This window comes from Anabrus simplex, chromosome 1, assembly GCF_040414725.1.
Source record: "Anabrus simplex isolate iqAnaSimp1 chromosome 1, ASM4041472v1, whole genome shotgun sequence".
NCBI classification, from domain to species: domain Eukaryota; kingdom Metazoa; phylum Arthropoda; class Insecta; order Orthoptera; family Tettigoniidae; genus Anabrus; species Anabrus simplex.
Window position 1 is genome coordinate 1200574974 of NC_090265.1, and position 17751 is coordinate 1200592724.

The 17751-nt window shown below is 41.2% G+C and overlaps 1 non-coding gene across 1 annotated transcript in view; it reads left to right on the top strand.

Moving 5' to 3' along the window:
• Window positions 1-16716, top strand: part of LOC136877489 (uncharacterized) — a 38408-nt gene extending 21692 nt beyond the window's left edge. The window contains exon 2 of the transcript XR_011018609.1: window positions 16384-16716. This is a non-coding gene — a transcript (uncharacterized protein). The remainder of the gene's footprint in view (window positions 1-16383) is intronic.
• Window positions 16717-17751: the final 1035 nt, after the last annotated feature.

Below are 17751 nucleotides of genomic sequence, written 5' to 3' on the forward strand. Positions count from 1 at the left end.
CACCCCACCAGAAATGGGGATGAACGTGGACTTGTAAAATATCCGGGGTCTCACCATTCATCTCAGCGAACCCGACAACTATGGATTCAACATTATTTTCGTTTATTTTTATATATCACTCTCCAATTGCCACCCACCACGAAGGGGGCTGAAATTTAAAAAAAAATTTGAGTACCATTATTCATCTCAGCTACCCCGAAAAGTATGGATTCTATACTAATTTCGATGATTTTTATATCTCAGCAGCCTCGCCCCCCCGCCCCTAAGGGTTCCTGGGTCGTCCTACCCCCACGTGGTTTGTCTCCTGATACTAAAATTTCGAAGTGTACAATTCACCTATGTATTCGACACTATTTTCCATTAATTTTATATATCATTCCCCCCTCGCCCCTGATCCCAAAGGGGGATGAACTTCGACTTGTAAAATAACCGGAGTCTCACTATTCATCTCAGTGATCGCGACAACTATGGATTCGACAGTATTTTCGACTATTTTTATATATCATTCTCCCATCTCCCCCACTACGAAGGGGGCTGAAATTGGACTTTAAAAAATTCCGGAGTGTCACTATTCATCTCAGCGACCCCAAAAAGTATGGATTCGACACTACATTCGATGATTTGTATATCTCAGCACCTCGCTCCCCGCCCCTAATGTTTCCTGGGGTGTATTACCCCCACGTGGTTTGTTTCCTGATACTAAAATTCCGGAGTGTCACTATTCATCTCAGCGATCCCGAAGACTACGTATTCGACAGTATTTTCTATTATTTCTATATATCACTCCCCCATTCCCCCCCCCCAACGAAGAGGGCTGAACATGGACATTAAAAAATTCTGAAGTATTGCTATTCATCTCAGCGACCCGAAAGGTATGGATTCAACACTATTTTCGTTAATTTGTGTATCTGATCCCCCTCATCCCCCACCCCTAAGGTTTCCTGTGCTGTCTTACCAACACGTGGTTTACCTCCTGATATTAAAAGTCCGAAGTGTACAATTCACCTCGGCGACCCCGAAAACTATGTATTCGACACTGTTTTCGTTTATTTTTATATATCACTCCCTCCTCACCCCCCCCCCCAAAGGGGGCTTAACTTGGACTTTAAAAAACCCGGAATGTCACTATTCATCTCAGCGACCCCGAAAGGTATGGATTCGACACTATTTTCGTTAATTTGTATATCTGACCCCCTTGCCCCCCCGCCCCTAAGGTTTCCTGGGCTGTCTTATCCCCACGTGGTTTGTCTCCTGATACTAAATATCCGGAGTGTACAATTCACCTCGACGTCCCCGAAAACGATGTATTCGACACTATTTTCGTTTAATTTTATATATCAGTCCCCCTCGCCCCCCACACAAATGGGAGAAGAAATGTGACTTTTAAAAAATCGGGAGTGCCACTATTCACCTCAGCGACCCCAGAAACTATGGATTCGACACTATTTTCGATTATGTTTTTAACTGAACCCCCTAACCCCCCACCCCTAAGGGGGCTAGTGGTGGCATACCCCCACAGTGCTCGTCTTCAGATAGCAAATAATAAGTGTTCAAAATGTGATTCAAATTGCTCCAGTGGTTTAGGAGGAGATGTGTCATTTACACACATCTATCCATCATCAGTCCCCCCTCGCCTCCCAGCCAAATGGGAGCAGAAATTTGACTTTTAAAAAATCGGGAATGTCACTATTCACCTCAGCGACCCCAAAAGCTACGGATTCGACACTATTTTCTTTTTTTTTTTACCTGACCCCCTAACCCCCACTCCTAAGGGGGCTAGAGGTAGCTTACCCGCACAGTGCTCGTCTCCGGATAGCAAATAATAAGTGTTCAAAATTTGATTGAAATTTCTCCAGTGGTTTAGGAGGAGATGTGTCATTTACATACATAGATCCATTTTTATATATAGTAAGATAAGATAAGATTTGAAAGGATCGACTACTTCCTAGACAATATGAGCTGCAACAAGGACGAAGTTCCACACGAAACAAAATAATCTAAAACTTTAAATTAAACACACAAAAATAACTTTAAAGCTACAAAATTGTCCGTGATACATCAATCAACGTCACAAAAAAGAAATCTATAAAAAATCACTTGACGTATAAAACAGGTAATACAAATCCTAAAACTGAACATTCAAAAAATTACCCGGGAAGCTAAAGAGCAATTTCATATCAAGACACGTTATCTCTCCTATTTATAACAAATGCTGCGGAGCAGCTCTGGTCGACTAGTTTAATGTACAAGTGTTGCATGTGGTATGCTGGTGTTTATAATTATGCATTTTATCAGAATTACTTTTAATTATTATAAAAATATAAATCACCTCCCATGTAGACACAAATCCTTTGGATACTCATAACATATAATATATCAATAGGTTCAATTTCTTTCCCGAAAACTGTACCTGCGATGAACTCATATAATACCATGACCTGATTCATTTTCTGAGCACCTGCACTTGGCGATGTAAGTCGTTGCATGTACTGCCAACACGTGTTTTGCCAGATGTAGAATTACTTAGAAGAGCCTCTCACTGAGATTAAATGAAATGCTGTACTGTTTTGACATACGAGGTAGGTATATCTTATGGCAGGGGGTCACCTGAAAAACCTGTGCCATGAAATAAACGATACCAAATACAGAATGCGTGACGGATGTTACCTAGCAACCGTGCAGGCTGTGATGTGAGGTATTGATGGATGGCCATGAATGAGGGACATAGAGAAGGCTCTTATATCAAATGTGCCTCATCTCATTATACTTTAGAGAACTGATTATTTAATTTGTGGTAGTTTTATAGGCCTTGTGTTTCATGAGTCCTGAATCAGTTTCCCCCTTTCGATGCATTGAATCTTTCAGTTTTCACCTCCAAATTCCCTACAGATGTGTCTCGAAAACGATTCGTTAGATGAAAATACTTTAATTGTTATCAATTCGAGTTTCATTTATTGGACAACATATTTATGATCTTTTGAATTTCCGAAAGGGAAATTTGACACTGTCTTGTTTGTTTCTTTGCCAGTGCTTCAACATCGCACTAAGAATCGAAAGTTGTTGGCGATGCAAGGATGGTAAGGGACTGAGATTGAAAGTGAGCCCTTCCTGACTGATCTCCTGGTAACTTTGGTACCCTCGCTATGCGATCCTGTAGTTTCCTACGCCGAATACGATATGTTGTTGTGTTAGACCAATCCCATGTTATTTTTCTCGCATGCCCACGGCAGGTCTGGAACGATGAGCACCGAGGAATAAATAGCCGGAAAACACAACACATACACAGGCAGAAAATAACGAAAAATGATAACAAAAATGAAAACCAGTGGAAGTTCAAATCAAACGGAGGCAACGGAGCGATACATAGATACTTACCTATCATGTTCACATGGACCGCGTCGTAAATGACCAGAGACGAAGTTATGAACTGAGCTCGAGCCTATTAAGTCCAAAGCATAACATTTAAAAGGCTACCCCTTCTACTTCTAAAATAATAACGTCGATTAGAGGAACAAAAGAGTTTATTAAAGAATTATTAAATCAAAAAAGTAAATGGCCACACAAACATCAGGAAGAGATAAAATTACAAAAAGGAAAAGAGGCCCAGACGGAATCAGTATATAAACTTAATAAAATATTCACTAACGTCATAGCATCTTGCCTACCGATGACGTGATTCAGCCAACAGGTTCAACCATACATAAAATACAATTAATCAGAAAATAACAAAAGAAATTGCTACCTGGGAACAAAATAGAATGACTCCGTGATGCAGAGCTCAGCCCAAAGTAATAAATTATTAGATATCCATATCAACAGGACGAGTCTTTACAGATCGCGATACACGGCCATTCAGTGAGATGCCACACAACAATGGTTTCCAACGAACTCCAAAAAAGACGAGAGATAAAATACGGCCGAACCAAAGATCAAGGAAAGGAAGGCACGCGCAAGCATGGCGCCAGGGGTCAGGAATAAACAAGGCTTGCTAAGGGAAAATACACACACACAAAAAAGAATACCAGAGCTCATAAATGCAAAAATAAGAACAATAGACACAACAAGGCAATATAATATGTGCCCTACACATCTCACATTCGAACACTCGCACAACAGCATAAAAATGGATCCAAGAAATGGGAAATGCATAAAAGATAACAATTGTCAAAATGATCCCAAAAATGTAAAAGCATGGTTCATAAATAACGTCTCTCGCGGATATTCGAGGCTAAACCCACACAAGATCGGATGCCCAAATCACATAATCAATACGTCTCTCATATACAATTCAAATGCCAAAAACAGCCAAAACATTCCATGTACAGGCCCTTCCGATACACAATAACATAGTGACGATATCGGAGAGCAATTTGGTACATGAATAATAACAAAGAGTTTTCCACACATAAACCGTACAATAAAATCGACGTAACACACATTCTATGTGCAACAGAGCTCATTCACGCAATACCGACACTCAATTACAGTAAGAAGCAAATCAATGTACCGAGTTGTGGCACAAAGAAAAACATAGCTGATATAAATAACGTTACATGGGCAACAACAGAAGGAAGAAGACGGGCCACCAAAGAAATAAATATCAACGGACAGCAAGAAATAGTGGCCAACCACAATGCCACGTGGTGATATAAAACAAACACGATCCACGAGGCCAACTTCAAATAACAGAAAGAAATCGAAAAATAAAAGGTAGTTACATTACCTTAACCAAGCCACATATATATGTGCAAAAAGTACGCTGGAAACCTCCGAGACAAAATGCATTATGTCTCAAAACGTTGAAAATAACGCTTGTAAAAACAAGCCCTTGTGCCGCTCGCCATAACACTTACCAAAATAAAAAAAAAAAAAAATAGAAACTTAGAAAAGGAGCCATAGAGAAAACTAGATAGACAAAATCGGGAACAAACGTCGTAAATTCACAGGACGACAAAGGCGACATCTGTGATCTCTTTGGGCCAAGTTTGCGTGTACAATAAAAGTCAATGACTCGACCATGATACCGAAGTCAGTGAGTGCACATAAGTAACAGAGGGCAAGCAGTTCGTCCGAAAAGCGAACCAGATAAAGATAGATGTGGCCAGGATATGGTACAGAAGGAAGCGTCCATGCCTTAATAAAAGTAGAGCGCCAGCATTTTCCTGGTGTGAAAATGGGAAACCACGGAAGACCATCTTCAGGGCTGCCGACGGTGGGATTTCAACCCATCGTCTCCCGAATGCAAGCTCACAGCTAGGTGACCCTAACTGCAGGGCCAACTCACTCGGTACGCCATTTTCTCTGTGTTTTTCAATAGGTATTTCAAATCTTAGATGAAATGGGCTACTTCTCCTCAACTTTCTCACATTAACCATGTGGTAACTGAGTGAGCGGTTGTAGTGTGCTTCATCCACTGGATAGTTCTAATTTTACTCTGAAGATAGCACGAAAGACTAAGTTCCGTTTCATGGTACTTAGTCTTGGTTGACAGCGGTGCACGACAAGACAATCATAAGTTCTTTGCGAGTACTTTTGGGGAATTGTGTGCTCCAAAATGAAGTGTCAAATATCATTGCCGGGACCACGAAGTGCAATAATCGCATTGAGCGACGACAGAACAGTGAAGTGTGAATAAAATATCTGTTAGGAACGCAATAAGGAAGTAAACGCTATGGATAACGGGGCCTGCGCAGATCCCCCGCACTAAGAATGAACTATTGCCATGATATCTCAACGTCCGGCTCTTTTGCCTTAATGGTCAGCATAGTGGCTGTCTGCTGAGAAGACCCCAGATTCCATTCCCTGAAGGGTCCATTGACTCGGGGACTTTGAAAACGAAATGTGAACTTCGACCCCTTGTATTTCGAAAATAAATTATTTGAATTTAGTTAAGCACGAACTGTTTTAACAAGTAGACTTTTTCATTTCACAGGGCATTTATTTCATTTTGGTATCTTGAAAAAATTGGGGCAGAACACGATTGTCAAAAAATGTCCCACGTGACCTTGCGTCAGAACCTCCTATACTCATGTATGGTAAAATGTATTCTTCATTAAAGTATTCCTCTATCCCTACCGATCTAGTGCTCCTCTTTTACAATTTCACGTGACTAGTGGATCTAGATCTTTTTACAGCTAATCTTCCTATCTCCGTCTTGGTCTACCAGAGGTCGCGTTGTGGTCTTTCCCCAATCCCAGTTTTAAGCATTGCAATTTCGGGTATCTATGCCACATGACCAATGCACTAGATCCCTCTAATCTTCAAGATATTTGTGATTCCGTATCCACCGATCACACCACAGTGCATACCAGGTAGCCCCCAAGCGCTGTGCTTGTTACTTATAAATGTCCCGCATGAACTAGCAATGAATGGGGATGTCTAATAACTAATTTTCACAGCGGTATTACTGCCAGCAGGTTATTTACGTCAGAATATGAAGAGATAACAATCGATGGCCGCTCGCTTAGGGATGGGCCACTCGATCGCCTGCTCGAGCAGGCTCGAGTGCTGACGTCACGAACTGGTGTGTCGAGCGTGGTCGAGCCAGATCGAGCAACACGGAATTCCTTCGTGACGTAGGCTTGCATGTGCGCTAAGCAGGAGTGTGTGTTAGGGCTCGAGCCACAATTCCGTCTGCACTTATTCACGTTGATATTCACCTTCCGGCACTACGCGTAGAGTAGAAGTAGAGTCATTAGCGATAGCGTCCATTCTACAGAAATACATACGTACCGTAAGTCATAGTGGACGCATCAGTTTATTAAATCCATATATGCCCAGATTTTTTTTTTATCAAATGGAAGTGACTGCTCGACATGGCGATGAGCTCTACATAGTGATAGTATTTGTGGGGTTTTCCTTTCGTTACTTGGTCGCTACTTCCATTTTTGGTTCTTCTCAACATTGTATATATCATTTTAATAATATATTCTGTTCAGTTTTATTATAATGCTATATTTACTATTTCTCCTACATAATAAAAAAATGTGAACAGACCTGAAGTCCTGCGTCCGATATAATATAACTGGGTTTTTTGCTATTGGTTTTACGTCGCACCGACACAGATAGGTGTTATGGCGACGATGGGATAGGAAAGGTGTTAGGAGTGGGAATGAAACGGCCGTAGCCTTAATTAAGCTACAGCCCTAGCATTTGCCTGATGTGAAAATAGGAAACCACGGAAAACCACTTCGAGGATGGCTGAGGTGGGAATCGAACCCACCTCTACTCAGTTGACCTCCAGAGGCTGAGTGGACCCCGTTCCAGCCCTCGTACCACTGTTCAAATTGCGTGGCAGAGCCGGGAATCGAACCCAGACCTCCGGGGTGGCGGCTAATCACGCTAACCACTACACCACAGAGGCGGACTTACATATTACGCCGTATCATTTCTCAGGCGATAATATTACTCTAGGATAACAACCATATAATCCATATACTCCTATGTTGTGTAAGGGATTCAATGTATTCCGTTAATAATGTTAAGGCGTTATCATTATAAATATTATTTTCATGGTACGAAATGTAACAAGCTATTTCTGAAATTGCTGGGTGAGGATATTGTTCAGTTGTGTTCCTATACAAACACTGGTTTCATTTCATTAGTATTAAAGGAGCAAAGAAGATTGCCACTCATCTGATTTAGTACAAGGTAATCACTCATAGATGGCAGGCCATACTCCTGCTCGAGTACTGCTCGACCCAGATCGAGCAGTGACGTCATCAGCTCGAGCCGCTCGAGCTGCACTCATGTCCATCCCTACGGCGCTCGCTGCATGTTACTCAGCGCTACCTGTCAAATGCGCCCCCTTACGTTAGTAAGCCTCGGTTTCAAACGCTCAGTTGAAGGCTGATATTTGATACAGCAGCACTGCAGTTGATGTCAACATATCGACAATGACTAATATGATCAGCAACGACGAATATAAAGACGTAATTTTAATCTATGGGGAATCTGGTCGGAATGCAGCCGGAAGTTCGCAGATATTATGCGCAGGAGTTTCCAAATATTTATTTCTTATTTATTTATCTGTTAATTTAATTTATCTGAAGGGTTAAAATGATCTATAGTATTCTGCAAGGGTTAAGAGAAGGTGGAATATTAGTTAGAGATAACGACTCTTTCGCCAGCAACGTCACATCTATCGAAGAAATAAGTAACAACCCATTTTGTGATTGCAGGGACAAACGATTGATCGTTGTTTTTAAGAAGAAATGTATACCTCTAAACCAGTCTCGTACGTTATGTGGTGGCCAGCACTTTTGTTAATTGAGACTGGGAAATGGAACAAATGGAGCTGACCGCTATATTGAATGCCTTTCATTGCCCATCGGAGAACGAGCATTTTACGTTTTTCCTCGTCAGGATGAAGTCTTGTAACAATTGGGAGCAGCTTCCTGATTCTCTCCATGGACTTAAAGTTCGTAAAAACTTCGCAGCTTTATCAATCATATGTCTTCAACAATTAAACTTTCTGAGGTAGTTGTAGATATTGAGGCGAAGAGAAATAGAAGAAACCACATCACGACTGAGTACTCCTCACACCTGATTTAATATCCTTCTTCTAAGCAATAATTTGAAAACCTAGTTATCAGTTATTGATTTCAGTTTCATACATACATACTTCCTCACTATGATTCCAATATAACTGTTCCGTTATTGGACATTATAAATTTTTCAGCCAGGCCTAACTCATTCTCGGTTCTCAGCGTTTCTCCCCAGTGTGCCAATTTAGGCCCTTCAGTTGGTAACTAGCACACTTATCAAGACGTATGGCTAGTGAACTAGTTGGCAACCAAGAATTAATTAGCTGGAAAATTTATAATGCTCAATTACGGACAAATTATATTGGAATTATGAATTTACTCATTCAGAACAAAGATTTCAGGTTCATAACGGGAATCAGTATCTGTATCACTTTCATTATGTTCGGCTCCATAGCTAAGCGGTTAGCGTGCTGACCTTTGGTTAGAGGGTTCCCGAGTTTGATTCCCAGCAAGGTCGGGAATATAAACCATAATTGGTTAATTTCTTTAGCACGGGGACTGGGTGTATATACCGTCTTCATCATCATTTCATCCTCATCACGATGCGCAGGTCGCCTACGGGAGTAAAATAGAAAAAGACCTGCACCAGGCCTCATGACATTTAATTTTATTTTCATTATGATGTGTTGTGCCTTTCAGCGTTCACTCTGCAAATCCGTGTGAGTTATTATACGTTTCACACTTATTCTCTATTTGCAACTAGCTATGTGAAATCGTATAGTTCCACACCTCATACCTTTAAATAATAATTAACTGATGAGTCTGACGATCATTGCGTTGGTCTCCCTTTTCCTTCTTATCCACCATGGTTAAGTCCACTGTTCTCCTAGGTAACCTATCGTCCTCTGTTCATATCAGGTGACCTCACCACTGAAGCTGGTTCATACATACAGTTTCTTCTACTGAGTTCATTTGTAAATTAGCCTTTCTCAACTCAACTCAACTGCCGTTGGTGTCACTTGTTTGTACCAGAAAACATTCTTCCTACTTTCATGTCTGTTACTTCCAACGTATTCTGAGTCCACCCAGCTTTCACTTCCATACAACAAAGTTGGTCTGAGGACAGAGCAATGTAAAGATAATTTGGTTTATTACATGTACATTTTTCGAAAAAAAAACATTGCGAAAATACGTGCAAGAACATTTGAGAACCCCAATCAAGACTTCTCTATTTATAAATAAATAATTCTGATAATGATGATAATGATGACTATTGCTTAAAGGGCCTAATATTTAAGTCATCGGCCTCTAATGGTAGAAAATGAAACTAGTAGGGCCTATATGAAATGATAGATTAAAATTGAAAATATGCCCACTGACAAGGATTAAGAAATGATAATGATGACATTGTTCTTTACCTCAAAGAAAGCTATAGTATCAGTAGGAATATCGGGATTAGGGACTAATGATTGGTGCTAGGGAATTAATTCCGAAATGTTTGGTAGACAGTTTGGAGATACAGAATATTAATATAAATTTAATATCTGACATCTTTGTATAACCGTCTTTTACCTTCACCATTTTCCCCGTCTGATGCTTTGCTTTCTGCTACTGGCCTCTTCAATATCGTCCGCCATTATTCCATGGATTCCTCAGGAAAACAATGTGTGACATCTAGCTATCCCTACGCCTCGCACCTGCGCTGCACGTTTGACGTAAACTCCTACGTCACTCTCATCTTCCAATGGCGGTGGACAACGTGAATCTGGTGTCATTCCGTGAAGCTTCCAGAATTGTGTTAGCCACCATATGAAAGCCTGTGTAATTCTTAGTTCAACGTTCACTACTTCGTTGGAGCTACAACACGGACTATCACCTCATTTCAGTGCAACTGGTATACATGCCTACTCTGTCGCAGTCAAGTTAGGCCATTTTCGAACTGTTATAGTTTTTAAACTATAAAGTTCTTGATGAGTTTCCCTCTGCAGACTTACAATAAGTTCGTTAAAATGTTGGAATTTTCGGGGATTCTTGGACTTGAAATTGGGATTTTGCACCCAAGTATCAGTTTCAGTAATAATAATAATAATAATAATAATAATAATAATAATAATAATAATAATAATAATAATAATAATAATAATAATAATAATAATAAGCGCATTATTCTCCGTGGGGTCGGTGGCCCATCTGCTTAACTTCTATGGCTTTCCAGCCGATGGAAGCGACTATTTCCCTTATGAGTTACAATTAATTGAAAGAGAAATCTATGGGCAAAATCCAGTGGATCATGAATGTGATCTTTAGTGCACAGGTCTTAGAACAACCTTCTTTTTACAGTGATGTCTTCTTATCTTTGTAAGGCGTGTGTGTCAATTTATTTATGGGAACGAATTCATTCAATGGAACGTATTGAAGAAGAGCTCTTTGGATATTTATCTATTCGAAATTGTGATAATTTGTACAGTGTTTAGATGGAGTAATCCTTTTCCTTAAGTCTTTTCCTTGTTTAAAGATATTAATATAAACTTCCAAAATTTACACGCTCAGTGTTTTGGACATTTGAACTTCCTATCATAGTCTTTTTTATTTTCCATCTGTCTGGGAATTAATGCTACTTGTACCTATTTTCACATTATCTGCTGTACCGCTTGAGTTTTATGTTATTTTATTGTTATAACTAGGAAATGTTATAATTTGGCGTTTCCTCTCCCTTAGTTGAAACTTGATCACCCTTGAAAAGTGTCACCTATCTCTGATTGTGGTTTACCTTTATTATTTGTTATATGTTTCTCTGAGTGAAAATATATTGTTCGCAAGTCTCTCTTTGATATATTTGATGGATTAATTCGTTCTACATGTTTTCTTTTCTTAAATTCTATCTTTGTCCGTACATTCTTGGAATGTTGATTTTTTTCTTGGAAAGTAGCTATAAGTTCTAACCTGGCATTAGTTGTTGACCTGTCCTTACTCCCACGTACCTTCTTTGTGTTCGCTGGGCCTTTTTAACTTTCGCTCGCTTATTACTGTTTGTTTGCCTATAACTACATTAAATTTTTAAATTAGATCTAGGAATAGCTTTATACCCATTTTACATATTATTAAATTTTTATGTCCTACATTTTCCGTGACGAGGAGCTCGGATGGTAGAGAATTGGTCTTCTGAACCCAACGTGGCAGGTTCGATCATGACTCAGTCCGGTGGTTTTTGAAGGTGCTCAAATACGTCAGCCTCGTGTCAGTGGATTTACTGGCACGTAAAAGAACTGAGTGATAAATTCCTGGTACATAAGCGTCTCCGAAAACCATACAAATGTAGTTAGAGGGATGTAAAACCATTATTATTATTATCCCACTTATTATTTAAATTAATGCTTACTTTATATTCTTTTATTTTTCTTTGCCGCACATTTTTATGATACATATTGCACCTCCTACTACCAATTTATACCACGACTGCCTCTCAGATGGGGAAGGGGAGGGGGGTTGCAGTCCGCGAGGAAATAAAATCTATTCGAAATTAAGTAAGGTATTGGGAAAATACATAACTAACATGAGAGAGAAGTCAGTAAATAGGGTTAGACAAATTTATTACTCTAAAACGTGGCAAATAGAAAGCATAACGTGAACAAAATCCACTAAAAATTCTATGAATTAACATTCTCAAGCTGCAACTCTGCATCTTTGACAAACTTAGCTGCTATCATTCGGGTCTTGCATCGCTTTATTTTGGAAAATTGAAATACCTACCCGTTCTAAATGTTGGTCTGGGGATCCTAGGATTTGATAATTAACACCGTAGTAAAATAATACCACACTTAACTGAAGTCCCATTGTCATTCAGGGAACGAAAATATACAATAAATAACACAGCACAATATCAAGTGAGATCCAAGACAAATAAACACACTTCCTCAAAGTAACACAGAATGTAAAGTGCGATCGTGCCACACGCAATCCGTCAGATCTGAACCTGCGACATTGCCGTCAGATGTACACAACAAGCATACAGGGAACGAAACCCTCCATCAAAGTCACATGTAAAACAATCAGTACAATGGCAACAAACAAAAGAAACACTCGATGCACGGTAAAAACATGAAAAATAGCATAAAAATAACACAGCATATCGCCGTTCCAGTAGCGATGGTCTAACGAACCCATGTCCGTTCGGTGCTCCACTCGAAGTTCGGACCTGAAAATCCTAGCCAAGCCTGACTTACGTATCCAACGATCTCGTTTCAATTCACAGTATTCCATCTGTAAACCTGGCCGCTAAACGGGACCTTACTAATTAAACATTAATTTGGAAGATTATTGTGGCTAGAATTTCTAGTGCAGATTCGGGGCCTAAACATCGCGGGTGGCTCCCTGCCCCCTTCTGTTTCTCTGGTCTACTAAGACTGCCTCCGACCGCCATAAATCTCATTCCCGTACTTCAGTTGCCAACTGATACACAATGGCCAGCCCTCTTTCCCTTTTCGGCCAATACAGCCTCCTCTAATTTGGACTTCTGAATATACACTGAAGAAAATGGAAATTGCAACACCCAGAAGGAGTAGTGCTACATTGCTGCAATCAAACATGCAGAACGAGTGTTCAGTTGTGATTCGATGATTACACTTTCAGGTCCTTCTGACCGCAAGTTTGGACAACAATCAATACAGGATGTGCCCACCACGAACTAAAATACATTGATGAATTCGTCGAGGCATGGAGTCAATAAGGCCCTGGATCACTTCCTGAAGAATTGTGGCCCATGCTTGCTGCACTGCACGGGTCAGTTGTTCCAGAGTTGTGGGTGGCTGAGGACGGTTGGCCAGTTGTCGACCCATCATGTCCCACACATGCTCAATAGGATTGAGGTCCGGGGATCTGGCGGGCCATTCTAAGGTTGTGATGTCGTGGAGAGCTTCTCTGGAGATGCATGCAGTGTGAACCCGGGCATTGTCCTGCTGAAACATCCCATTAGCAATGTTCGCCATCATAGGGACAACCACTGGATTGAGTACCATATCAACGTACTGTCGAGCAGTCATAGTGCCCTCAACAAGCACTAATTGTGATTTCACATTAAAGCCAATAGCTCCCCAGACCATAAGGCTTGGTGTTGGCCCTGAGTGCCTCTCGATAATAACATCTGGGCGGCCCCTCTCCCCGGTACGTCGGCGCACACGATTCCGGCGATCACTGCGGGAAGACAGGAGCGCGATTCATCACTAAAGACGACCCTATGACATTCGTCGACCCACGTCGATCTTTCTCGACACCAGGCCAGCCTTACACGTCGCTGTTGCAGGGACACGGGCTCGTAAGCCAGCTGCACACAGGCGATCACCAACTTTTTGTTGTGTAACGTGGGGTGCCACACCTGCTCGAATTCGCGCTGCTGTTGCATGGGGTTCCATCCGGGCCATCCGAATGATGCGTCGATCCTCTCTCACAGTTGTCCGTCGCGCTGGGCCTGTGCCAGGTCTACGAGTGTGGGTACCTTCATTTGACCACTGCTGCCATACACGTTGCACCGTAGATGCCTGTCGGCCAACACGTGCAGCGACAGTCCTTAGCGATAATCCAGCCTCACACAGCCCAATTATCCGAGCCCTCTCAAACGGTGACAGTTGTTGATAGCGTGCTCTTCTCTGTCGTCGAGGCATGTTTGACGGGGGACACTTCACCGCACAGACTGCAAGTCAACTACGCTACACCAGAGTCCGTTTACTGGAGTTGATTCCTTCGCGACCAATCACGTGGGGAGACCTGTAGCAACAATCCAATGGGTCTGAAACTTTGATCGTTTACATACCTATTTCCGAGCTTCACTGGTTCTCAAATTGTCAATGTTAACACAATGGACAGTCAACAAATGTCTCTTATGTATTTCGGTCACTTATTATCTCATAATTATCCATATCTCTCGAAGAATCTTAGCCAGTGTGTCACAAAGTAAAATCATAACCACTCCATAAATGTCAGTCAGCTATCCCAATATACCTGGGTTCAACTGACAGTCTACAGAAGAATATAGCTTTTTAATTCCCATGGAAAACAAACCAGCACAACGTACACTATTTAAGGTCCTGGCTAAAATCATGGGTACAGTTGAGTGGGCAAAAAAGTGAACGCTATCACTTTGCTGGCATCTCTTCTCTTCTCACCTGAAAACTACCATACATCAAAATCCTCATGCATCATTTTAATCTACTTTACCGAGTGACTTTCTTGAAGTACGCTTGCGTGGCTTCACACACTTTGATCATAACAAAATCAGGTAAAATCCTTCATAATCACACAAAGAAAAATATACGCAAAACTTCTTACGGTGCCTATATTTACACATCACTATCCTAGTGGTTTAAACCTCCCCCCCTCACTTCCTGTAAGACACTCGACAAGCAAATAAAATAAACAATTTACAATTTATTTTACGTCGCACCAACACAGATAAGTCTTATGGCGGCGATGAGACAGGAAAGGCCTAGGAGTGGGAAGGAATCGGCCGTGGCCTTAACTTGAAGTAGAGCCCCTGCATTTGCCTAGTGTGAAAATGGTGAAACCACAGAAAACCATCTTTAGGGCTGCCGACAATGGGGTTCGAACCCACTATCTCCCGGATGCAAGCACACAGCTGCGCGCCGTTTACCCGCACAGCCATCTCGCCAGGTAAATAATAAAATAAACGTGCACGCAATTAACAAAATCGGTCTCACCCGATTTCCCTATTCTAGCTCAATATCCTGGCTTATTTGATATTTACATTGCGGCGGTACTATTTTAAAGGTTATTATCTTATTTAGAAACAGATACTCATTAGACACCTGCTAGTGGTAGCTCTGGACCAATTTTGGCATTAGACATTTTGTTTGACACTCCTACTCCACCCAGTTTCAATACTTCCTCCTGTCTGTTCAGTGAATCAAAGTTTTGCTATAGATCAATAGCTGTAATACATAACTTACTACCTTTTCTCTGTACTTATCCACAAGCTGATGTACCCGTGGCTCCTTACGAAATTCTACTTTGATAACACATTTCTAGTTAAGTAATGTACACTTGTGAGATTTTATTAAATTGAATAACTCTTAGCGTTACCCCAGAAACACGACGGGGAGGTCGCCAAACATCGCTTCTTATATGAAGACCGGAGTAGGGAGTTTTCATTGTAATGGCAGGCCCCCTTGCCTACTGCTAGTCACAATCGACTAGGTCAGTGTGCATTATAATGAAAGACACTTGCTCTCCACCTGCCGTTTTTTATCCTCCGAAAGACTGTATCTGTGGTTTTCCGAAAGTCATACTGGCAGTGGAGAGAAAACCGACGTAACAGAGGTATTAACGCAGTAAAGCGGGTATTTCAATACGTATCTGCGTTAGTAAACTTTCAAAGGAAACATGTTAAGACTAATAATGGTTTATTATTAGAATATATATGGGATAATCGGCCTGCGTATAGTTATCATGTAAATCGGTTTCCTAAGAACAGTGCGTTTCTAAAACGTGCCGATAAAATTTCTCACAACTTGGAGAAGGCTGTGACTGAGCGAGAAAAAAAAAACCGATATCTGTTGTATTAGTGTAGTGTCTTACAGTGAACCTCCATGCGGTGATAGCTGACCGAGTGTGTTTCTGTTTTTGCTCAGTCGTCTGTTTAATCTTCCTTACCAACAGTGTTGCCAACTTATATTTTCAAAATCCGCTAAATACTACTAAAAATCCGCTAAAATTCCGCCAAGAAATCCGATCTCAAATAATGAGCGTTTTCATGGTTTGTGTCGGGAAATTAACATGAATGTTTGGAAAATAGAAGTGATTTCCAATAGACTGTAGCTTTTCCATGCCGGTGGTGTAAAACTATAAACCTGATATAAAGTGTGCTGATGTTTTGTTTCATTCACAGGTACACCCCTTTCTGAAGCAGGATATACTACTTGGGGTCCTAATGAGCCTGGTGCGAGGGTGAACGAGAATTGTGGTTGTGCAGATGCTTCAGCCCGTCTGTATGACGTTAATTGTGACTGGCAATGTTTCTTCATCTGTGAATTCGATCTGTAACTCTGTGGAGGAAATTTATCCGATATATCGTCTATGAATGAGCCAATAACATATATAATCAGTCATTTGAATGATTCCATCATTATGCAATTCTACTTTCATACCAGCACATGTGTTGCAAGTTGACTCGAAATATTTTGTACTGAGAAGTGTTGCGAATAAAGCACCATCAGTTTTATCGCTCTAATTTGTTTCAGAATGACCCAATAAATCTACTCAATTCTATTCAACCACACTCAATAATTGCTGCTTCTTTTACGCGTTTTTATTCCCCTCACACACTAGGAAGTCTGGCTTGTTGGTATTACCTAAGAGACAGTAATTCTGATTGAAAGGCTCGTCTTTCTTTCACTTCACCTCCAAGTCTATTCAGCCCCACGCAGCATCTGCGTGCAGACAGCTAGGTTTGAACATAGGACTACTGGCTACACCACACACGATGGCTGTTCCTTGGCTGTGATTATTGTTTCAACTGGAAGTACAACTAGGCAACCATCCTCTATATAACACTAATAAGAGAGAAAAAAATGGAAGGGATCCGACACTTCCAAAAATGAAATTATCGGCTAAAGGAATACAAGGACCTTGAAAGGCGTGAAAATGATAGATTCCCTAGCATTCGAAATCTAATACCGTCAGGGTCGAAATGAACAAGAGTTGATCAAGGGAGGTCAGAGAGTATAGATGAAAGTGAGGAGCCTGGCAGAAGTGAGTGCAAGAAATGCCAGGATTCATATAAGGACCCATGGTCACCAACCCTCGCTCCCAAGTTGAGAGCCCCTGGGGCCCCTTTTAGTCGCCTGTTACGACAGGCAAGGGATACCGTGGGTGTTATTCTACCGCCCCCACCCGCAGGCGGATAATTAGAGTGGTGTGTTGATGATTGTTTTCAGAGGAAGTACAACTAGGCCACCGTCCTCTATATAACACTAATCAGAGGTAAAGATAGTGGTGGTGGTGGTGGTGGTGGTGGTGGTGGTGGTGATTATTGTTTTATGAGGAAGTACAACTAGGAAACCATCCTCTACCCATATAACACTATTCGACTCCAGAGACAGCCCAGTAATTCACACAGTCAAACGCAGTGAGTAACTAAACAGCAGCAGCTCAATAGTGTTAAACAGCAGGGCAATACTCCTCACAGCAACGGCAGTTATCACTGCTCCAATTTTACTCACATCACTGTTCTGCTCGCAGACTTTAATCGCCGACC